The 24,802-nt window shown below is 41.1% G+C and overlaps 1 protein-coding gene across 6 annotated transcripts in view; it reads right to left on the reverse strand.

The window, feature by feature from the left end:
- The window catches only part of LOC135176049 (heparan sulfate glucosamine 3-O-sulfotransferase 1-like), a 95,736-nt gene that overhangs the window by 37,573 nt on the left and 33,361 nt on the right, over nt 1-24,802 (reverse strand). Inside the window, exon 1 of one of the 6 annotated variants that reach the window (XM_064144658.1) lies at nt 17,432-17,501. The exons of 3 other annotated variants lie outside the window; for them this stretch is intronic. The gene's annotated coding sequence lies outside the window, so the exon portion shown is untranslated. Of the gene's footprint in view, nt 1-17,004; nt 17,057-17,405; nt 17,502-24,802 lie in introns of those variants that run through there. 2 more of the 6 variants (XM_064144657.1, XM_064144660.1) reach the window with 2 other exon arrangements.

Consider the following 24,802-nt stretch of genomic DNA (forward strand, 5'->3'; position numbering starts at 1 on the left):
GAAGAGCCTGGCTCCATCCTCCTGGCACTCGCTCTTTACATACTGTGCTAGTTTGAAGCAAGCTGGGATGTTTTGGTGAAAGAACTAGATAAAGGGCAGTGAAATGAAAACAATTGTGTCTCTTCGCTCACAGTCACCCTGAGAACTCTGGGAAGAAGAAGTAAACATTCTCCATTTTGTCTTTCACTTCTGCCTTTGCCTTCAGACCTAGTCACATCTCATTAACCCTGCTGCCACTAACCTTGCTCCTTAACCTCTTGGCTGCACCTCTCTTCTTCCTGAGAACTGGGGTAAGGTTGAGAGGGCAAGGGGAGGTGTTGGGGTGGTTTGAGAGCCCCTCCTGGGGACTCAGGTTTCTGGGAGGGGAGTTGTGCTTTTGTATTGTTTATCCTTTGTATATTTCTGTATATAACTGTATATATTGTAAATAGCTGCTTGTATATTTGCTGCTGTAAAATAAATAGCTTCATTTATATTCCCAGAGGCTGTCTGAGTTAGCTGGGGCAAATTCAAAAGTGTGGGGGGGCAGGTTAATGCCCAAACCATCACACATACTTATAAACATTAATGAGGTCACCCCTCAGGCTCCTCTTCTCCACGCTATAGAGCCCCAGCTCTCTCAATTTCTCCTTGTAATGGAGATATTCCATTCCCTTAATCATCTCTGTGGCTCTGTGCTGGACTCTCTCAAGCAGTTCTATGTACTTCTTGAACTGGGAGGCCTAGAACTGAACACAGTACTCCAGATGTGGCCTCACCAGTGCAGAGTTAGAGGGGCAGGAGAACCTCTCTCAACCTACTAGCCAGACCCTTTTTAGCACACTCCAGAATGATATTGACCTTCCTAGCCACAAGAGCACACTGCTTATCACAGAATGGCCTAGGCTGGAAGAGGCCTTAGAGATCACCTAATCCAGGGGTGCTCAGAATATGGCCTGCAGGCTGGGTATGGCCCCCCCAGGGCCCTCAATCTGGCCCACAGTTCTTTACAGAACCCCCTGCTGGGAGTTGGGGGGAACCAAGCAGCCACTTCCTGCCACTCAATCCACTCGCCAGCCTCTGCAGCCCCCAAGCGCCCGCCGGGACCGGGCTGGAACCAAACTACAGTCAAACCCCTGACAAACTATAGTCCAGCCCCCGACAGTGTCTGAGGGACAGTGAACTGGCCCCCTGTTTAGAAAGTTTGAGGACCCCTGATCTAGTCCAACCTCCATGCCATGGGCATAGATGCCTCTCACTTAGACCAGTTTACTCAAGGCCCTGTCCAACCTGTCCTCAAACATCTCCAGGAAGGAAGCATTTAAAGCCTCTCTGAACAATCCATTCCAGAGTCTTGCTACCCTTGTAATGAAGATTCTTGACAGATCATTTAGGCAACTTTAACCTGAAATAAAACTATATTTACAGTTTTTTAGAAGTAATCTTGAGACTAGCTAGGTTAACAACTCAAAGGAAATAATAAAGAAGGAATTTCTCTGAAATAAACTGAAGTCATTGTGGGGGAAAAAACCCAAACAAACAAAACAAAACAACTGAACAAAACAAAAGAATTTGAGACTGGGAAATCTGCAGCAGTATAGACAGAAGAGTGCTCTTCCTAGATCTGGTGATAGATGAAAAAATATTCAAATTCAATTGAATTTGGCTTTTATTTTTAAAAATCCATTGAATTAAAATTATTTTATTGCTATTTAAGTGCTATTTATCTGGTTTCATGTACCTAAGACCCAGGTTCAGATCCTGTCATTTAAATAAGCCTGGAAGGCTAATGAGAAATTCATACCTACAGCTAAGGAAAACTTTGTTCTTGTACAAAATTTTTGTGTTGACACATGATGAGAGTGTGACTCTGTTTAAATTTACTATCTGAAATCAGCAGTTATCTATAAAACACACTTAAAAAGCAAGTGACAGAAGAGATATTGCATTTTTTTAATGGACCAAAGAATTGTTTTCAAAAGTTGTACTTATTGTGTTAAACAGTTTGCAATTAATTACTTGTTTTATAAAGTGGAAATATCTTGGAGTCATTGCTAAAACAAAACCTCGCCCAGAAAATAAGACAAGAAATTAGCAAGTTCAGAATGTGCCATAAAACTGGTGCCTAAATAGATGAAAATTGCCTTTGGGAGCAATTCCAGCAGACAAACATGCCAGCTTTGGCCTAAGATATTTTATCTTTGATGAAGCTCTAAGATTTTAGATCCTGTCATTAGTTTGCAGTTGCTACATAAGTGTAAAGCTTTAAAAGATTATTTATCAGATAAAATTGGAATGTTATTTGAACATTTTTTTGTGTTGCTTTTCTGCCTCTCTGCAATTAAATGCACACTTTTAGAAAACACAAACTGCTTTTTATAATGAATATAAATATTTTACATTGCTGCACTGCACACTCTTTGAACCTCAGATTATTCCTAAGAAATTAACCCCATGATACATGATTGGAATTATAGTGCCTTACTACAGTTTTTTCCCCTATTATTTGGTGGTGTTGGCGTTGCTTAGTAACATGAGGAACATCAACATATATGCTACTTATTAAGCAGAAATTCTCACAAAGAAATTCATGCTGCAGAGGGGACTAATTAAGTAAATAATACCTCGGGCTTTTGTTTGTTTTTTAAAATCATAGACTAGACTGAAGACACTAATACAGAGCTGAAAAATCATTTTAATATTGCAGGAATGTTCTAAAGACCCTTAACTGCTGCACTCTGCTCTAAAAAAAGACAAACCCAAAACCTAAGTGGTTTATGATTTATCCTAAGGGTAAAGTACAACATCATAAGGTAAACTTAACTATATCATTATTACTAATTTATAATATTATTAATTCCTAACAATATTTTGCACCTCCTGTAATTGCTTTTCATTGCAGCATTTCATAGAACTTTGTGTTAATGAATTGTCTTCACCTTATTAAGACACTATCCTCACCTTACAGGAAACTGTGCCTGACCAACCTATAGATCAAGAGTGCAAATGCTTTGGAAAATCCAGGTTAATGTGTTTTGCTCAAGGTCATATAACAAGTTTAGAGTCCAATCAGAAATAAAAACCTCAGGGCTTCCAATTCACATTCCAATTCCAACTTTGTGCCACTTCATGGCAGCCACTTATATGTCTTATGGCAACTTGTATTTGGTTCACATACTGAACTGAAAACCAAAGAGATTCCTCAGTGCTTCAGCATAAGATTCAGGCACTTTATGGAATATGAGACTTTTGTCCCACAAGCTCCCCCCTCCAAACTGAAACAGCATACAAACTGAGGATTTAATAGCATACAAATAGGATTTTGTTGTTTCAAGGTGCAGAAAACCCTCCTGTGCACTACTGAAAACTACAAGAAAAAGAAGCAGTCAGAGCAAGTATAACAAAGCTCCACTTTTTGTCTTGATTTTTAAAAATAGATGTGGATTTTAAAAAGTTAATTCTTTCTCCTGTTTATTCATAGAGGGGAGGAGATCTTCTTAATCATAAAATCAACCAGGTTGGAAGAGACCTCCAAGATCATCCAGTCCAACCTAGCACCCAGCCCTGTCCAATCAACCAGACCATGGCACTAAATGCCTCATCCAGTCTTTGCTTGAACACCTCTAGGGACGGTGACTCCACCACCTCCCTAGGCAGCCCATTCCAATGGGAAATCACTCTCTGCCAAGAACTTCCTCCTAACATCCAGCCTAGACCTCCCTTGCCACAACTTGGGACTGTGTCCCTTGTTCTGTTGCTGCTTGTCTGGGAGAAGAGACCAAGCCCCACCTGGCTACAGGCTTCCTTCAGGTAGTTGTAGACAGCAATGAGACCACTCCTGGGCCTCCTCTTCTCCAGGCTAAACAACCCCAGCTCCCTCAGCCTCTCCTCATAGGGTTTGTGTTCCAGGTCTCTCACCAGATTCGTTGCCCTTCTCTGGACATGCTCCAGCACCTCAACATCTCTCTTGAATTGAGGGGCCCAGAACTGGACACAGTACTCAAGGTGTGGCCTGGCCAGTGCTGAGTACAGGGGAAGAATAACCTCCCTTGTCCTGCTGGCCTGATGCAGGCCAGGATGCCATTGGCTCTCTTGGCCACCTGGGCACACTGCTGGCTCATCTTCAGCCTACTATCCACCGGTACCTCCAGGTCCCTTTCTTCCTGGCTGCTCTCTAGCTACTTTGGACCCAGCCTGTAGCATTGCTTGGGGTTGTTGTGGCCAATGCTCAGTAACAGCTAAAGGACCTGTAGGGGATCAAAAGAATGGGGCCAGACTCTTGTCTGTGACGCCCAGCAACAGGACAACTCAACCCAACACAGAGATCAGCTGCAGAATACAATTCAATCTTTTAAAAGCTTACAGGCACACAAATTCATTTATTCTATAACTAAGCTAATTTCTAATGCTCACAATATTAAAAAAAAAAACAAAAAACAAACTAGAGCAATCTAACTGTATTCACAGCCAAAGGTTATAGCAAGTGACCTGTTTGGGGAACTTTGAAAATCATACAGTGATGACAGTTATGGCAGTGTAAAGTATCCATATACAGATTGGTTTTATAAAAGAAATAGTTCCAAATAACAACAACAACAACTCTGACAGCTTTCAAACATCTGAAATTAGAATGTTTCCTTTTCCCTTTGGCAAGGGGATTGATCCCTTCCAACCCCTAATATTCCACAAATATGCCAATTATACTGATAAGCACAGCTGTAAAGTGAGCTGAGAATTCACCCACAGTAAACCAAAGTAGCAGAATGACACATCAAATTTGAAATGTTCTGCCCTTCTAAAGGTGAGTAACAACATTTAAGAACTACGTTACTATGTGCAGCCAAAGGACATAATTATTTCTTCTCACTAGAGCTACTTCTTTAGCACTTGATATGTTTTTAATAGCTTTTTGTTAACACAGGACTGTGAAAAATACTGCAGAGAAAAATAAACAATGGCTCTGGGGTAATTTTGTTTTCTTTATGTAAAGTGTGATTATAAAACAAAGGATATGAAGAAGTTGAAAACATAAATCATGTGGACAACTTATTTAAGGCTGAAAAAATTATTTTGAAATTTTGTGTAGTGGCATAAGCCCTGATAAGAGACAAGATCAAGATAACAGTTTGAGACAAAAGGCCTGAGCATGAATGCTTGATGAAACGATATTTGCAAAACTAGAGAATACACCCAGTCCACACTGAGTTTATGTGCGTTGAGAGGCTTGAAGGATCAGAGAGTCCAAAATTGTACAGAGAAACCCTCACAGTTTACCTTCCCTCAAAGTAAACAAATATGCAGAACTTGAAGACAGAGACCATAGAAATAAACTGCTGAAGAATTTTTAGAACTGCTTAATACAGAATGCAGTAAAAAGGCAAAAGTCTGTCTGTCTTACACTGGTAAGCAAGTCCTTGCTAATAAAGGAGGTGACTATCATGACACAATACAGAACCTGCACACAGTAGAAAAGAAATAGATAATGCTCCTCTTGAATAAAATCTCAATTAAAGTCTTCAACACATATCCTTTATTGTCTTATGTGTATGCTCAACCCAGCAGGCAGCTGCAGAGATACAGAAATGAAAGCAATTGAAAAACCACTTGAAAATGCCTAATAACCAGAGTCCAACACAGAATACAGCCCAGTGTGCCAAACTCATGCCTATTTAGCACAGAGCATCAAAGATAACAGTCTGAAAACAAAGTAAAAGACAGTTTATCTTCTAGATATCGTAGAAAAGCAGAAATCAGAATCTTTCCTCCTTACCAGACCTGTTTCCACTGACAAAGTAATACAATAAAGTACAGTAAGAAGAATGCTCACCACTCTAAAAAAATCTAAGGGCAAATAGCTGCTACCAAATATTTCTTATTGCTTCAGGATTTCTGAGATTTAGAAGGGGTCCTGTCTGACTGTCTTTTACACTAATTAAGGCAGTGGACATCATCTATCTTGATTTCAGCAAGGCTTGATACTTTCCTGTAAGAACAAGTACAGAGGCCTGCATCCAGGGAGGAGCAACACCAGGCACCAGCACAGACTGGGGGTCATCCTGCCAGAAAACAGCTCCACGGAGAAAGACCTTGGAGTCCTAGTGGGCAGCAAATTCTCCACGGGACAGCAATGTACCCTTGTGGCCAAGAGGCCAACGTCATCCTAGAGTGAATCAAGTGTGTCCAGCCCTATAGAGAAGTTCTCCTCCCGCTCTGAAATACTCTGTCCAGTTTTGGGCTCCCCAGCTCAAGAGAGACAGACACCTGGAAAGAGTCAAATGGAGAGCTATGAGGATGATTGTGGGATGGAACATCTCTCCTGTGAAGAAGGACTAAGACAACTAGGACAGTTTAATCTTGAGAAGGCTATAAATATCCATAAATATCAGAGGGGTGGGCATCAGATGAAGGTGGTAGTTTCATTTCAGTAGTGCCCAGTGATAGGACCAGGAACAACAGGTACAAGCTAGAAGACAGGAGGTTCCACCTCAATGTAAGGAGACACTTCTTTACAGTGACGATGATAAAACATTGGAACAGGCTGCCCAGAGAGGTTGTGGAGTCTCCTTCTCTAGAGACTTTCAAAACCTGCCTGGATGTGTTCCTGTGTGGCCTGCCCTAGGTGATCCTGCTTTGGCAGAGGGGGTTGGATTTAATGATCTTTGAAAGTCACTTCCAATCTCTAACATTCTGTGATTCTCTAATTAGTTATGAAAGACAGAACCTAGAAAAGTTTTTCTGTAGTTCAAATATTTCAGACTTTGATGTACAGCCTGAACGAGGCACGTCAGCAGTCCAACCTGAATCAAAGCACTGGAGATACATAAACCTATCAAAATCTCTTAAACTTTAGCAGCAGAGACAGCTCTCCCCCTTCCCACAGTCCAGGCAGCTGTTGTGAGAGCTCCCTTGCACAAAAACAATCTCTGCATCTATGACTTTAACGTCTCACCAGAAAAACACATTCCATGGCTATGCTCTAAACCTGAAAAGCCAAGGGGGAAATAACATGGTTAATTCAAGCAGAACATGCTCCTGGCCATACATCATCACTTCTCCCCCATATCTCAGTCCTACTTTGCACCCAGATAAGCTTTCTGCGCTATTCATTTAATGCTGCTTCACTTCAAATCAGTTACAACTTCTCAGAAAGTCTCTTTGATGGCTGAGAGTGCCTACAGCAATTCTTTGGAGCCTTTAAACTCTGTCTGTCAATTTTCACCTAGGTCTTTAAGGTAAAATCATATTTAGAAGCCATCATACATCCAAGATCTGGACTTTAAGACTTCAAATTTGTGAGACTTGTGACAAATGGTAACTGCTGGTCACATTAGAAACTCTGACTAGGAAAAGCCACAATAAGATACTGCCAAAGAATGAATGGAAGTATGGTAAGATTCTCTTCCAGATTAAACTCTTTTGGGTTAGGTTATGATGAAGTCTGTAATCAGTACTTTTCTTAACTCTACTATCAAACCAGAAACCATCTTTTTTACCTAGGTATCCTACAATGACCTTTAAATATTTTTCTGCTTAAATCTTGAATATTGTTACTAACATTTTGGTTGTTGTTAAGGTGCTAGAAACTCCTGTAACAGAGGAGAAAGAGGGATAAGTAGGGATGGGTTCTCATATATATATTTCAAATTAACTGTGTATTAATTAGATTAACAAAGCATTAGAAAGATGGTCGCTTGTTCTCACACACCAATAGAAACATCTCCTAGCTCAACACCATGGAAGAAACATACGTATAAGTAATGATTCCTTGGCAAACATTTGCAGCTTACGCAGCTGTTGCTGATGACACATGTCCAAACCTTGCACTATTTCAGAAGAACTTTAGGAAAAAAAAAAAAAATCTCACAAACACACAGTAATATTGGAAGATTAACATGGAATTTACTCAGTGAAAGAGGATATCTGCTGAAGTACCAGAATGAATTGCTACAACCTCTCTGTTTTACTGCTCTCAGCTTTTAGTATCTCACTGCTTGGTCACTGATACATATAGTGGTTTCAAAACATAATCATGATACAATTTCCCACCAGAGCAGTTTGTGAAAAGTATATACTTCCATTTAATGCAACATCATGTTTAATTCTATAGCAATAAAGGATTTTTTTCCTGCATTCTGGCTGTGACTGTTCAGTCTCCTACGTTAAATATGTGTGCACAGGGGAAAATAAATCAGGATTTTAAATTTAATTTGCACTTATAAGATATGGAATAGTTATTTCTTTTTATAGCATGCTAAAAAAGGTAATGCAAGTAAGCAGTATAAGCTACTGCTTATTGATGCCAGCTCTGTTTTAAAGCAATGCTAATAGCTTTTCCTCTCAAGGGAGGACAGTGCTTCTTCTAGAAACTATAAATTACATATGCAGACTTTTTTCATCTTAGATTTGCAATTTAACATTTCTTAGCTAAAATATTTTCACATGTCCAACTTATTTGTCATGGCATCTATCCATATGAACATATTTCCATCAAAAAGGTTAAATTTCTTCCAGAGCATTTCTGTCCAAGGGGGAAAAAATATGATATGAAAGATATTACAATCAAACAACATTGCTGTGTATGTGAGAAGTTCGAGTATTGAAAATCTCAATTCCTATACTCTAAAGCTTACTAAAATTGTATGAGAAATTAGAGTAGCACATCATAAATATTAATAAAGCTAAGCAATCTCATCTGATGTTTTTTTTTTTAAATGACTAATTGTCAGTCACAGTCTGAGAATGTTTGAGAAACAAAATTTCAGTCAAAGCTGAAAGTGACAGGAGAAATAAGTCATGAAATCGAACCTACTACATTAAACAGAAATTGAACCTGAAGTACTTTAAATTACAACATGCAACCAGCTTCTACTGAAAGCACCACAAAACTGGCAGCAAAAGAGAAAGTGGGGGAAAAAAAGAGCAGCACCTGTAGGCATGTTGCCATGTGGTGGTTTGGGTGTTACCTGCCCCCCTACCCCCATACTTTGGAAATCACCCAGACTAGACTTAGTAGCTCTGGTAATTGAATGGAGCTTTATATTTATAGCTTAGCACAATATACAAGCAGAGATTTACAATATATACAAAATATACAAGGGAAAAGGTAATACAGAAACACAACAGCACTCCCAGAAATCTCAGTCCCCAGGAGGGCTCTCAACCACCCCTTCCACCTTTTCTCCCACCCCTCACCCTTACCCGAGATCTTGCCTTATGCTTAAGGAAGAGTGGAGGGTTGGCCAGGGGAGTTAGGAAGAAGGTGGGTTAATCAGAGAGATGGCAGGTTAGGTTAGAGAGAAAAAATGCAGCCCAAAGCCCAGACCGAGAGCAACTTCCTTATGTTTGTGTTCTTGTTCCTATACATCTCAGCAAGCCTATGAGTGAAGTAGACATCACCATTGTTTCCCTTTCACAGCCTGTAATCAGTTTTCTCACCAAAACATTCTAACTCTCAGGTGACAATGGGTTCACACTCACATACTGTAGATTCTCTCATAGATTCTTTCATTGGACGTCGATGGTACCTAGAATGGAAAACTCCTAACAGCTTGTATTATACACTCTGAATTTAGATTCTCTCAGCTAAGGTTAGATTTCTCTGTGGAATACACTGGATTTCACCATTCCCCTGCATTACCCAGTATGTATGACAAGAACCCTCAGCAGAAACCACCCCTCAGACAGGTTTCCCTTTGCCTGAAGGAGAAAATACCCAAACAGACTCTTTTCACATACAACAGGAACTTTATCACCGTCTACTGTTTGGACCAAGTCTGATTGTGCAGGTGCTGCTCTATTTACTGAACCTCTACTATTTACTGACCAGGTTGCTTGTGCCAAATGTTTGTCCCAGTTTTTCAGAGTTCCACCCCCCATGGCTTTTAGAGTGGTTTTCAGCAAACCATTGTAGCGCTCAATCTTCCCTGAAGCTGGTGCATAGTAGGGTATGTGATAGAGCCACTCAGTATCGTGCTCTTTGGCCCAGTTTTTCATAAGATTGTTCTTGAAATGAGTGCCATTGTCTGACTCGATTCTCTCTGGAGTTCCATGTCCAAGCCAAGAATGGTGTTACATGCAGTAGCATGTGGAACTGGATAGGTTTCCAGCCATCTGGTGTTGGCCTCTACCATCGTTAGCACATACTGCTTGCCAGAATGAGATCGAGGTAAACTGATGTAGTCAATCTGCCAGGCCTCACCATACTTGTACTTTGATCATCTCTCACCATACCATAAGGGCTTGATTCGGTCAGCCCACTTAATAGCAGCACAAATGCCACAGTCATGAATTACTTGGGTGGTAGCATCCATGGATTAAGTCAATTGACCTATCATGAGCCCATCGGTATGTTGCATCTCTGCCTTGATGTCCAGACAAATCATGGGCCCACTGAGCTAAGAACAGTTCACCTCGGTGTTTCCAATCAAGGTCAAGATCAGAGTTTGCATCAACTTGAGAAATCTTAGCAGCTTGGTCTGCCTGCTGGTTGTGTTGGTGTTCCTCAGTAGCTCTGCTCTTAGGCATGTGTGCGTCTAGGTGCCGCTCCTTCACTGGAGTTCTCTGCAGCCGTGCATCAATGTCCTGCCATAGATCAGCACATCAAATAGGCTTTCCTTTCCTCTGCCAACCATTCTTCTTCCAGTCCTTTAGCCAACCCCATAGAGCATAGGCCAATTTTCACGTTCAGCCACATCAGGAGCAAGTTGGACAGCTTTTATCTCAGCGAACTGACTGGATTCTTCTTCTCCATCTCTCGCTTCCGTAACTCTCCTGGTAGGACTCCAGACTGCTGACTTCCATCTTTGCTTGTTCCCAACAAGACGACAGGAACCATCTGTGAACAAAGCATAGTTCTTTTCCTGATCAGAGAGATCACCATAGGGAGGAGCTTCTTCAGCATGGGTTATTTTCTCCTCTCGAGGTTTTGTACAGTCCGTGCCTTCTGGCCAGTTGGTGATCACCTCCACCAGACCAGGTTGATTGAGGTTACCTGTTCATGCTCATTGAGTTATCAAAGCTTGCAGATGGGAATGGGAAAGCAAGGAGATGGCTCAATGTGAACTATGCCAAGCAATCCAACTCTTTATTGAGAGCGTCAGGCTTCAAGTTACAAAGCATATACTTTTCCGTTAGGGTGAGAAAAGTGAGCGCACGCAACATGCAACATGGTACTGTTCACTAGCATTTGGCACATCTAAATATTTGAATATGCATGATCCTCCTTATTTGCAGTTACTCCAAAAGTATTTAGTGCACCTAGATACTGGAATTTGCATATTCCTCCTATTTCCCTCCTACTCTGGACACAGTCCCATAGAAGCTGTTTATGAGAATCTAGGAGCTAAAAGCAATTGTGACTCAGTTCCAATCACTTCGGAAGCTGCTTTCACTCCTTCATAGGCTGCTAGTATCTCTTTCTCTGTTGGAGTGTAATTTGCCTTTGAACCTCTGTAGCTACGATCCCAGAAACCAAGTGGATCACCACGTGTCTCATTTGGAGCTCTCTGCCAAAGGCTCCAAGTTGGACCATTGTCACTGGCAGCCGTGTACAGAATGTTCTTAATGTCCAGACCAGATCGCACAGGTCCCAAGCCCACTTCATGGACTACTTCTCGCTTGATCTGATCAAAGGCTGCTTGTTGTTCAGGTCTCCACTCGAAATTGTTTCTCTGACGAGTCACATCGTGCAGAGGTTTGACAATTTGACTGAATCCAGGAATGTGCAGTCTCCAAAATCCCACTGCACCCAAGAAAGATAGAGTGTCCTTCTTATTTGCGGGAACAGCCATGGTGGAGACTTTGTTGATCGCATCCTGAGGAATGTAACGGCGACCATCCTGCCACCGCACTCCCAGAAACTGAATTTCTTTGGCAGGTCCTTTGACCTTGCCTGTCTTAATGGCAAAACCTGCTTGCAACAGAATGTCAATGATTTTGTTACCTTTCTCAAAGACTTCCTCAGCAGTTTGGCCCCACACAATGATGTCGTCGATGAACTGGATGTGCTCTGGAGCTTTACCTTTCTCCAGTGCATTGTGGATGACTGAGTGACAGATGCTTGAGCTGTGTTTCCACCCCTGCGGCAAACGATTGAACTGCTACTGGATTCCTCTCCATGTGGATGCAAACTGAGGCCTGCACTCCTTTGCTATGGCAATAGAGAAGAAAGCATTAGCAATGTCTATGGTAGCATACCATTTAGCCTCCTTCAATTCCAGCTTGTACTGGAGTTCCAGCATGTCTGGCACAGCTGCGCTCATGGGTGGCGTCACCTCGTTGAGGGCACGAAAGTCAACTGTGAGTCTCCAGTCGCCCGTAGGTTTACACACAGGCCAGATGGGACTGTTGAAAGTGAAAGAGCTTTCTCGATGACAGCCTGACTCTCCAGTTGACAAATCAGCTGATGAATGGGCAACAAAGAGTCACGGTTAGTTCTGTACTGCCTGTGATGAACAGTTTGAGTTGCAATTGGCACTTCCAGATCCTCTATGTCATGATGTCCCACAACTGCAGATTCATTTGAAAGTTCAGGTCTAATGGACAATTTCAATTTACCATCCTCAGTCTCTACAGATGCTATTCCAAAAGCCCATTTGTGACCTTCAGGATCTTTGAAACAACCTTGTCTCAAAAAGTCAATTCCCAGAATGCAAGGCGCATCAGGATCAGTTACAATAGCATGTTTCTTCCACTCTTTACCAGTTAAACTTAGCCTGCAATTTAGTTAACTCTTGAGATCCAACAGTGGTTCCAGAAATAGTGATTGACTCTGTCCCTTTGCAATTTGATGGTAACAAAGTACACTGAGCACCTGTGCCAACTAAAGCCCTGTATTTCCCAACTTTTGAACTGCCAGGCCACCTAATGAATACATTCCATTAGATTTGTTTTTCTCCACTATCCCTTTCCTCCTCCTGGCTGGAAGCAGGGCACCCCTAATGCTGAACATGGCATGTGAGGTGTGCACAATGATTGGTGTTATTGTGAGAGAAATTGCAACTGTTGGAATAATTGCAGTTGCTCTGGGAAGGTGAAGAAGTGACAGCTACTTTCCTGGCATTTGCAGGAATTCCTCTGTTTCTGCCACTGTAATCTAGTTGTTCTCACCAAAACATTCTAGCTAGCTTCTGAGAAATAACCAGATCTATATCAGTTAAAAAAATAGCTCAGAAAACAAAGTATAGGAATGCACAGGAAAGTAATTCAGAACTTGCACCATACATCTCTTCAGAAAAAGATACAGGCTGAGAGTTTCAAAGGAACTTAAGAGACCTTCAGTTACTGATTTGTTTGAAATTTAAATTCCAAGTCAGAGATGGACACCTATACCACTCAGACTTCCTATAAAGCCCTACCCTCAGGATTCTTTCTGAAACACTAAAAAATCTCCATGAAAACTTTAGCTTGATGCACTATTAATCTAGGAATTTTAATGCCACTAAATGTTACTGAAGACCTAAGTAATACAAATAAAAATGAAAGGAAAAAGCAGCAACGAGAAGGGGAAAAAAAAAAAGACATTTCAAGCTGTATTTCAAAATACTGTATTTAGTGTCTTAATAAGCAATCTACTAAAAAAATAGATTTTACAAGACCTTAAGGGGAAACAGAAAGCAAGCTGAGAAATATGCACTGCTGGGATCGCAATAATTAGGGGGTGGATCATATAAGACACATAACAACTCACTTATTTTAATGTATTTTCCAAAGAAACTTAATAAAAATAAAAGCTAAATAAAGTTTAACAGGTTTGAATATATTTATTTGCTTTGTTGAGTTTTGTGGAAAGAGGGACAGAGGAAAGTCTCAATTTCTTGCTAAATCACTATAGTTTCCACTGTCATAGCTCATGGAATATCTTGTTGTGTTTAACTTCAGTGAAGACTGGAACTGCACAATTATAGAGTTTGACATTGATATTGAAAGTATAATCAGTCAGATGACTACTTAGAAAAGACAGTTGCATGTTAGAAGAAAAGAGGCTGGGGTCGGAGTGGCTGGAGAGCAGCCAAACAGAGAGGGATCTGGGGGTGCAGATTGATACCCACCTGAACATGAGCCAGCAGTGTGCCCAGGTGGCCAAGAGAGCCAGTGGCATCCTGGCCTGCATCAGGAATGGTGTGGCCAGCAGGAGCAGGGAGGTCATTCTGCCCCTGTACTCTGCACTGGTTAGACCACACCTTGAGTACTGTGTTCAGTTCTGGGCCCCCCAGTTTAGGAGGGATATTGAGATGCTTGAGCGTGTCCAGAGAAGGGCGACGAGGCTGGTGAGAGGCCTTGAGCACAGCCCTACGAGGAGAGGCTGAGGGAGCTGGGATTGGTTAGCCTGGAGGGGGTTGCGCCAGGGGAAATTTATGCTCGAGGTGAGGAGAAAGTTCTTCACTGAGAGAGTCATTGGACACTGGAATGGGCTGCCCGGGGAGGTGGTGGAGTCGCCGTCCCTGGGGCTGTTCAAGGCAAGGTTGGACGTGGCACTTGGTGCCATGGTCTAGCCTTGAGCTCTGTGGTAAAGGGTTGGACTTGATGATCTGTGAGGTCTCTTCCAACCTTGGTGATACTGTGAAATACTGTGAAATATGAAAAAATGAAGCAAGCTAACAGAGAAAGAGACTTCTTAGATGTCAAAGCACAAAGGAACACAATCAGTGATGAAAATAAAACAATTATCTTGTAATAGCTTTTAATGAATTTTAATATATTATACTTGTCATGGAAGGCCAAATGAAGCCTGATATGTGTCCTGGCTTGTCCAGGCATGATCCCCTGGTCCTCCTTCCCCCTCTGTTGGAATGGGGAGCAGAAAAAGAACAAAAGCCTTGTAGCTACCCAGTCTGCTCCTGTGGTAAAAAGGTACATACACTTGTTTATGTATGGCCTGTACTTTTGCACTTTCCCAAATTTTGGTAAAGCAAGCCCCTGGTTTCACCTAATATGGTTAGTTTGGCAAAGTGCCATTCCGATTGGTGAATTTCTGTGGCCAAATGGAGCCATCAGGACTTAGGCAGTTAATAAGTATGAGTAAAGTGGTAAACAATGTGCTCTGCCTCAACTCACTTTGCCATTTTGCCTTGCCATGCTGCCATGCTCTAGACCAGCTTTGCTGTGTAACACCAAGCTTTGATGCTTCAAGCTCATCCACCTGGAAACTTTGCCATGCCTCAGTTTACCAGAGAGAGACATTAAATGCCTTCATGCAGTAGGCAAGAATAATTTCTGAGACCTTCTCAAAACCCATGGCCAGTCTAGCATGAATTGAAAGTGATAAGTGTCCCCCTAGAGGGACAGCCTGCTTACAGAGACCTCACTGCAGCCTGCATAGTGAGAGAGAGAGGATTACTGCCACCAGCAAGACATCGTGCTTGTCTGCACCCTGCGAACTTCCGTGTCAAGTCTGGAGCTGTGGGAAGGACACCACAAAGATCAGGTCAGAGACTGTGCAAACCCCAGTACCCTGCCAGAGTTCTGGGAAAACTCCAAAAGCCTTCAATGGGTATCAAATTACTGACAGCAGCCCTTCCAAGTGTTTTGAGTGTTGTCTGGGACTACAATACAGCCCTGGAAATCCAGAGATACTAGTTTGTGAGTAAATATTCTAAAAAGCCTCTTTGTAATTCAGGCTCTGCTTTGGTTCTGTAGCTGTAAGTGATTGTGCCTTCTGCTTCAACAGAAAGGAGCCTTTCCAGTCCTCTAGAGGGCAAGTGGCATATTGCACCACAAGAATTTATTTCCAGAAGCTCAATGTTTGCATTTCTGTTTTTTCTTAACAGTTTAAGTTGCCTGTTCCCTGGGTGAACACCCACAACCACGCATTCAAACATTATAAATATGTTTCCTGGCAAGATCTAATGTTAAAAAGCAATTACAAGGCTTTACAAACGTTTCCAGTGGGTTATTCAAATTAATATTAGTAATATTGTGAATTATTATTATGGCAATACTGTACAAAGAAAAAACTAAGAGGGTACATGGTAACAGTCACAGTTCATTTAATTTTGTCTTGTGAGTTATGTTTTCTAGACTTTTGACCATTCTTACTAACCTCTAGACTCCTTCTACTGATTCATATCTATATTGATCACAAAACCAAATCCTGTGCCTTTTTCCTCTGGTAGGACTTCACTAACAGAGAGACCAGCCAACCACTCCTCTTGGCTTCCAGATTATGGCCTGCACAACTGATCTTTACATTCTTCATGCATTTTTGCTTGGATGGTATTAACTCTCAGACAGTTTCTAATCCTTCAAAACACACGCAACTCCTCTTTGCAGCACTGTTTAGCTAGCCAGTAACCTCAACTATGGCACTTGTACAGTCAAGCATTTCTGTTTATTTCTACTTGTACTTGTCACTATTAAATGGCAGCCTATTGTGTTGAAACTATTTCTTGAATATAGGACCAACATTTTGACATCCACTTCAGCCCTCCAGTGTGTTTGCACTCCTCCTTGTTTAGCGTCACCTATTTCTCCTTTTTCACCCAGGTAATTAGTAAGAGACATTACATATTGTTTTTCTTATGCTTAATAACTGTGTAGTTGAAGGTAGCTTTCTTCCAATAAATGCTGAACTCTACAGCATAACAATTCCTTTAAAAAAGAAAGTATGGGACTTAAATACAAGGCAATACTTGATGTGTGATTAAGTGAAGAAAAAGAAGAGATGAACATGTGTAGTGAGTAAATTATAAAATAATTAGCCATGAAAGAAACATACTTTCACTTAGAATGACAACAAAGATCTAGACATACTATCCCATTTATCTCAACTGAGATGCTAATTTCAGATTAAGGCAAATCAAAACAAACACACAAAAGAAACAAAGCCAGCTCTCCATCTCCGAAGCCACATGCAAATTGAAATATGCATGCATCTTGGCAGTTTAAACTGAAACATTTGTTAAGCTTAATCTAAGAAAGGTTAATGTTGGTCACACCAAGCCTTTAACTTGTCTTCTAGAAATGGCTTGTCATGGACTTGTGAGTATCGAAAACTAAAGCAAAGACTGATTTTTTTTCCAAGCCTACCTTCCCAGCCTCCAGTGAGTCTGTGTTTCAGTGGCTTTCTGAGACAGAATTAGTAGTTTTATAGTCCTTAACAGATAATATCAGTAATCAGTTCTCTTCAAATCAACATAAACACAGGCACAAAGTTCCAAGGCATAAAAAAAATACCACCCAATGTCTTGTTTCTAATTTAAGTTTCCCAGAGACTTAAATATAGTTCATAGAACCAATAACAATTTACAGGATGCCCTTCCTTCTTCCCCCTTCTTTCCCAAAGAAGAATTAGATGTAGAGAGAGGAAAGGTAAGCACACCCAAATAAATAATCTTGCTTCAATTTGGAAGTTAAAAGAAGAAAAGCTTAACAATAAATAAAAGGTATATAGAAGGGAAAACAAGGTACAAAATATATATATACACAACCAGATTGATGGCAATGGTTTGTCCACCTTGTTGGTCACAGCCACACAGTAAAACAAAGAGCAGCAGGAAAATGGATGGTGATTGCTGGCAAGCAGGAGGCAGGGAAAGAAAGAAAATAAGAAGTCCCCCTGCTTTTATGGATCTTAGACAGGAAGTGGGAGTGGGCTAACCAGCACACCTGGTAGTGTTTGGACCCGCCCTTGGGGAGGGGTCAGGACCACCTGGGCTCAGGGTCAAGACCACTCCCCCCAGTGGTTTAACCCTTTACACCCAACTAGTTTCATCTAATGATCAATGACTCATAATCCATTTACTCACCACTCTTGAGCTTATAAACTTGTCATAGTCTCCTTCAATTTTCTTCTTCTCAAATTGAAAACTTCTAGCTCCACTTGTTCCTTGTTTGAAAGACTTAATCATTCTTTACTCATCCTACTCATTCTTCCACTTTTCAAAGCACAGCTGCACCTCTATGACACTGCCTATAACCACACTCCTTATAACCACGATTTTCTTTGTTCTATTTCTATAGGATTTTAACTTGGTACTTAAGTCTAAGACCAAAACCAAACAAATGGTCCAAGATGCCAACACACTGCTTTGGAAGTGCTCTTATTGAGACTTAATGACGTTTTTGCAGTAAATATCCTATGCAGTAAGCATAGGATACAAACCACACCCGCCAAGAAGAATTTGCAGAGGAATGGTGTATGTGAATGGGTTTAAATAAAAAATTATGGCTTTATTAACATTTACTCTTGACATTATACTATTTGCTCAAGACTATACAACTTCCTGAAAGAGTTATAACTATGGACAGATCATTTCAAACACTGCAGCAGACCCCTGTTTACAATAAAATGACACCTATAATCTACTTTTATCCATTTATTGTGTGCCATCCACAATCTTTATCTCTCCCATTTGATTTGCTCTGCACTGTCAACATTTACCTTCAGGGCTTCACCTTCCTCTTTCTGTTCCTGTATTTCTCTCCCACTTAATATTTTTTCAGTTCTACTCCTCTCTATAATTACTTTCATACCATGCTGCAATTTCACCAACAACATTTTCAGTTGATGTGTCTTCCACATTAACTCCTGGAATATTTAACTGGATTGTTGTATATGGCACCCAAACTTCATTTTAGCATATCTACAGGCTCATGTCAATAACTTGCATTCAAAATCCATTGGAATGTCTCCTGATTTTCTTTGAAAATGAGTATTTGCTTATGTGCTTACTATGCTCAGCACTTACTGTTTTCATATGCCGCCTCAGAATAAGATAGTTACTCATGAATTGAATGTAGAACTGAGTTAGCCAGCAGCTTATGTTACATGTTATCAGTTCTTAATGTTACTGATGGAAAATGGTATGTATCATGACAAGTGAAAAATGCTTTAGTTCCACACCATGGGGACTTCCACTGACCTCTTAACTATTCCTATACTAAATTGCTGTTTCATTTTTAATGAGTGTTCTATAAATGGAGCAGTTGTTTGTATTCTGAATCTGCAAATGTTGCAAAAAATTCTAAAATTGGGTCAGTTGCAAAAACCATCAATACTTTCAGTCCATTATGATGCAGTACTGTTTAAATCACATTCTCAACAACTAATCTTTAATAGTAGACAGAATTACAGAATTAACCAGGTTGGTATAGACATCTAGGATCATCGAGTCCAATCTATCACCTAACCCTTCTAATTAACTAAACCATGGCACTAAGTGCCTCATCCAGCCTCCTTTTAAACACCTCCAGGGATGGTGACTCCACCACCCCTCCAGGCAGCCCATTCCAATAGGCAATCAATATTTCCATGAAGAGCTTCTTCCTAATGTCCAGCCTAAATCTACCCTGGCACAGTTTGAGACTGTGTCCTCTTGTTCTGTTGCTAGTGCCTTGGTGAAGAGACCAGCCCTCACCTGGCTACTATCTCCTTTCAGGTAGTTGTAGAGAACAATAAGGTCTCCCCTGAGCCTCCTCCTCTCCAGGCTAAACATCCCCAGCTCCCTCAGCCTCTCCTTGTAGGACTGTGCTCCAGCCCCTTCGCCAGCCTTATTGCCTTTCTCTGGATATGTTCAAGTACCTCAACATCTTTATTAAATTGAGTGGCTCAGAACTGGACAAAATACTCAAGGTGCAGCCTGACCACTGCTGAGTACAGGGGCAGAATGACTTCCCTGGTCCTGCTGATCACACTATTCCTGATACAGGCCAGGATGCCATTGGCTCTCCTGGCCACCTGGGCACATTGCTGGCTCATGTTCAGTCAGCTGTCGACCAGTGCCCCCAGGTCCCTCTCTGCCTGGCTGCTCTCCATCTACTTTGTCCCCATCCTGTAGCACTGCATGGGGTTGTTGTGGCCAAAGTGCAGAATCCTGCACTTAGAGATGCATTTTAATTATAGAAACATTTAAAATTGTTATTATTTGAAATTATTCTTTAAAAATCAGAAGTCAGTCATATTCATGAGTAGTCACATCACCCAAAATGATAGCTACAAATGAGCAAAGCCCCACAAACATACATATGCACATCTATAAATGGTTGCTAGGCTTGAAAAATGACTTAAGATTAAAGCATGCTTCAAGAGTTAAGATACCAGAATTCTGTTCTGCTAGTGAAAACTGCTGCTATACTTTCACAAGAGGTTTAATTTCAGTTATTTCTAGCCAACTCAACACATTGTGATTCTCATACCAACTAAATTCTGATAATTGTAGCTACAACATGTACAGGAGATCACTACTCCAAAGCTGTATAACCTCTAAAGTTTTCAGTTTGGTGTTACTTCTGCAGAAATCCAAAACTGAAACATCTGAATTTTAACAAAAATTGTATTTCACTGAAAAATGTTTTATGGGTCTCAGTTTGGACACTAAATCAGAATAGTCAAGTACCTGATTTTTCTGATTGAGAAACAGTTTTCCTTTATTAGGCCACTCCAAGAATAAGGCTTATGTTTTCATTTGCCAGCTTTTCCATCCTCTTTACAAAAGAGAAACATCTTACAGGAAAGCATCCTTTTTCAACTCCAGTTTAATTACCAACTCCCTTAGACTTTCATTTTTTGAGTTTGAAAAGTTGGTAATAAATTGCAGGCATAGCTGACCAGGCATAAATATTGTTGCTGCCATCTGCTTCCATCTATAGTTCTAAAGATTCCTAAAGGTAAGTGTCCATCAATAGGGTACATAGTAAGAAGCTGCAAACATGCATTTTTAGGAACAGTCTGAACAAGTAGGTTATTTTATCACCAATAGGTAAAGACCAACAATTCTGCCAAGCAAATCACCACTATCTGGAAGAAATACAAGCAATGTTCTTCAATAAATGCTGTTTCTTTGGAGCAGACTACCTTTTGAAAATTCTGCCTCTTTCATTGACAGTTACAAATGCACAAACAGGAAATGTGTGGTGCAAGACAATCCACTGAGTAAAGCAGCACTTGTCATTCCAACTCTTTTATGCTCCCTAAGATCATGTTGAACTTAACAGGAATTGTGAATCCACGACACCTTGCATGGATGTGATTTCACACTAAACTCCCCTCTCTGCTGTCGGTCCTAACATTCAAGTCTGCTCTTAGGTAACGCCAGTCTTTCCTATCAGACTTTGTCCTGTCTTTAGAGATTTTTTTACATTTAAAAAATATTCTAATAAGAAAGGTTGGTTTAGGAAATCTTCAAGTCTTGATCTATGCTGCTTTGTTTTTCTGTCTTCCTTGCAATCAGCTCTTTATTAATCTCACAAAAGATCTTAAGATGCAGCATCCAATTATATGGTATTCAAGTTTCCATAATTAATTAGGAACCATTCTCCTTTCCTTCCTACTTATGCACATGAATCTCCCAAGCTCAATATATATATAGATAGTATAAATAAACTTTTACAACTGAGCAACTTTTAATAAGTGTATCTACAATACATGGCACCGCAATGCACAGAATCATGGAAAACTGAGGAGGAAGGAGTCTCAAGAGGTCCCTTACTTTGTCTCACTGCCCAAGGCAGGATTAGCTGTATTGAAATCATTCTTGACAGATGTTTATATACCCCAATCTCAAAAAATTTCCAGTAATGGTAATTCCTCAGCTTCGTTTGGCCATCTACAAAAATACTGTTACAAATTGTTCTTGCTATCCATTGTGGCAGAAAGTTCTCACTGACATTAGTCTGCAAGGTTAACTCTGTCACTTTTAATGCTCAATATGGCACTCCTGAATTCATACAGATAACAACAATGCACACATCTCTGTGACCAGGCATACAAAATGCATGTTGGTTTTCAATTTTATGAAAAGATAAATTCTGCATAACTGAACAGGAGTGCCCTTAATTTGTTAAGTTATAAAAGATCTTCATAATTAATCAAGGTACAAATACAATGAATCCTCCATTACAGTGCAATATGTGGGCTAAATAAGTTTACAGGTCTTACTTTCATATTATTTTTATACAGAAGGACTGAGATGCTGTCATATACACGTGTATATGTATATTTGCACAGGTGAGTTGTTGTGTCTTTATACAAAATTAATGATTGGTTATTAATTTTGATATCCAGGTTAAGATTATTAATAACTATGAAAGTTGCTTGTTAATATTAAATCTCACCAGAAGAACTGATTTACAGTGTTTGAATGCCTGGCTGGGATATTTATACACAGGGAAAACAGGCAATTTAGAACAATAATTTTTGCTAGTTTTCTTAAAACAGTTGGAAAGAGAATCTTGCGACCAATATGCTGCTTGCCCTTGTTCCAGTGAGTTCTTTGGGGACCAGGGAATGCACTCACACATGGGTATCCCCCTCCAGGTACAGTTTCAATACTTTACTATAGCTTAAACACTAAACCCATAACAATAAAGGTATGCTGGAAACCACAGTACTTATGGCTCACATACTACAGCCATAGAGGGAAGGGTATATGGGAGAAACTACAGTGCTGAATACGATATGACAAATAATCCCGAGTAGCTCTATTGATTGAAGGGCAGGCTGTACTCACCCTATCCCACTGGCCAGCAAAGCTCCTGAGATGCATAGATAGCAGAGCTGGGCAGCTGCCATCATGAAAGGTAGGCATCCCCACCATGAACCAACACCTGTTACACTGGTGAGACTGGTGCAGCTCACAGCTCAGCCACCTATGCTCTCGGTTCACGTGTGTTCAGAATTCTAGGACGTGTGTCCAGTATGTCCCAGAAGGCTGAACCAAGGAGAACCAAGCTCCTCTCAGATGTCTCAATTTCTTGCTTAACAACTTTCCCTACTGCCCATGCACATTGTTGGCTTCACTGGTTGTGTGACCTCTAGTGAGGGGAGCCTTCACCATCTTCAGCTCCCTCTGCAGCTGGTTGTCCTCTGTGAAGCCTTTCAAGGTCACTGCTGGCTCCACATAGTGTTTAGCCAACAGCCACATTCCAGCCTCTGATTGCAGGGATGGTACTTGCAGGTTCTGTTTTCCTTAGTTTTATCACTTGAGAGCTCACAGACCCTATTTCTTCCCAGGTCTTATCTCTGGTAACCTGGCAACTATTGGCCTGTTGCCCTAAATCCATTCAGCCACATACCAATTCTTCCCTCTTACAGGCCTCTAGGGAGAGCCGAGAGGCTTCTTTTTGCTAAGGTAAAAGACAAAGTAAAATTTAGTTACAGTGAGGCTATTAAATATTTACTCACAAAAATGTAGTATCCAGGGCTGTATTATGGCATCAGACAGTACCCAAAGACTTGAAGGGAATTCTGTCAGTGTCTTGTTAGATGTTGAAGACTTCTGGAGCTTCCCAGGCTCTAACAGGGTGCTATAAGAGGGGCAGACAATCTCTGACTTCATCCTGGTTCTTCTTGGATGACCTCTGTGTACTTTCCAGGGTTCCCAGTCTCAGTAGAAGAATTGCAGATGTGTAGGCAGGCACGATGTCTTGCAAATGTGCAGATGGGCACAATGTCATGCTAGCAGCTAACTCTCACCTATCATGTGAAAGCACTTAATGCCTATTCCTGCTAAACTGGAGCATGGCAGTTTCCAGGTGTACAAGCCCAAAGCATCAGGGCTTGTTATTATGCAGCAGGCAGACCATGCCAGGATACAACAGCAGAGAGCACGTACGTAATGGCAAAAAACATGTTCTGCTTACCTGCTCATCTCTTTTATCACTGCAGCCTGAGACTAATGGCTCTTTGGCCACAGAGCTTACTCAATCAGAATGGCAGTTTGCCAAACCTGACCATATTAGGTAAAGTCACGGCTTACTTAACCCTTATTAGGGGAGATACAAAGTGTATAAAAACTCATGGGCACTCTGTTTACAAGAGAGGAAGACACAGAATGGCACCAAGCTTTTGTTTTCATCTCCCCATCAGCAGAAGAAAGGGAAACAAAGGGCATGTCTGGACAAGCCAGGACATGTTTTAGGCCTATTTGCCTTCCACAGCAGTTGTGCTTTAATACAAATTTATAACACAAAGTATTCTCAAGGGCCTAGGTCCATTGAAGCAAACAAATTAGCACCCTCACAAGTGAGGGTGCTGTGGTCAAGTCAGCATCCTGACTTGCATTGGGGGTCAATACAAGATGACCTCAGTAAGTCTCAAAGTGACACTAAATCGGGTGGGAGTGTTGATCTGCTTGAGAGTAGGAAGGCTCTGCAAAGATATCCAAACAGGCTGTATCAATGGGCTAAAGTTGATTGTATGAGGTTTAACAAATCCAAGTGCCAGGTCCTGTATTTGGGTCACGACAACCCCATATAACATTACAGGCTTGGTCTGGAATGTTGCCTGGCAGAAAAAGACTTGGGAGCGCTGGTTGACAGCAGTTTGAGCATGACCCAGAACTGTGCTTAGGCATCCAAGAATGGCAACAGCATCCTGGTCCCCTGTATCAAGAACAGTGTGACCCACTGTACTGAGCCAGCACGTCAAATACTGGGTTAAGTTTTGGGAGCTTCACTACAAGACACATTGAGTTGATGGAGTGTGTTCAGAGAAGAGCAACAAAGCTTGTGAACAAGTCTTATGAGCAAAGACTGAGAGAACTGGGATTGCTTAGTGTGTAGAAGAGAAAGTTGAAGGAAGACCTCATTGCTCTCAACTTGAAAAGAGTTTATAGTGAGGTGGGGGTTGGTCTCTGCTCCCTACTATCAAGTAACAGAACAAGAGGAAATGGCCTGAAATTGTGCCATGGGAGATTTAGGTTGGATATTAGGAAAAATTTCTTTGAGTGGTTGGGCATTGGAATAAGTTGCTCAGAGAGGTGATGAGTTACTGTCCCTGGATGTGTTTAAGAAATGTGTAGACATGGCACTTCAGGACATGGTTTAATGGCCATATGGGTCTTAGACTGATAGCTGGAACCAATGATCTGAGAGGTCTTTTCCAACT

This window comes from Pogoniulus pusillus, chromosome 6 (genome assembly GCF_015220805.1).
Source record: "Pogoniulus pusillus isolate bPogPus1 chromosome 6, bPogPus1.pri, whole genome shotgun sequence".
NCBI classification, from domain to species: Eukaryota; Metazoa; Chordata; class Aves; order Piciformes; family Lybiidae; genus Pogoniulus; species Pogoniulus pusillus.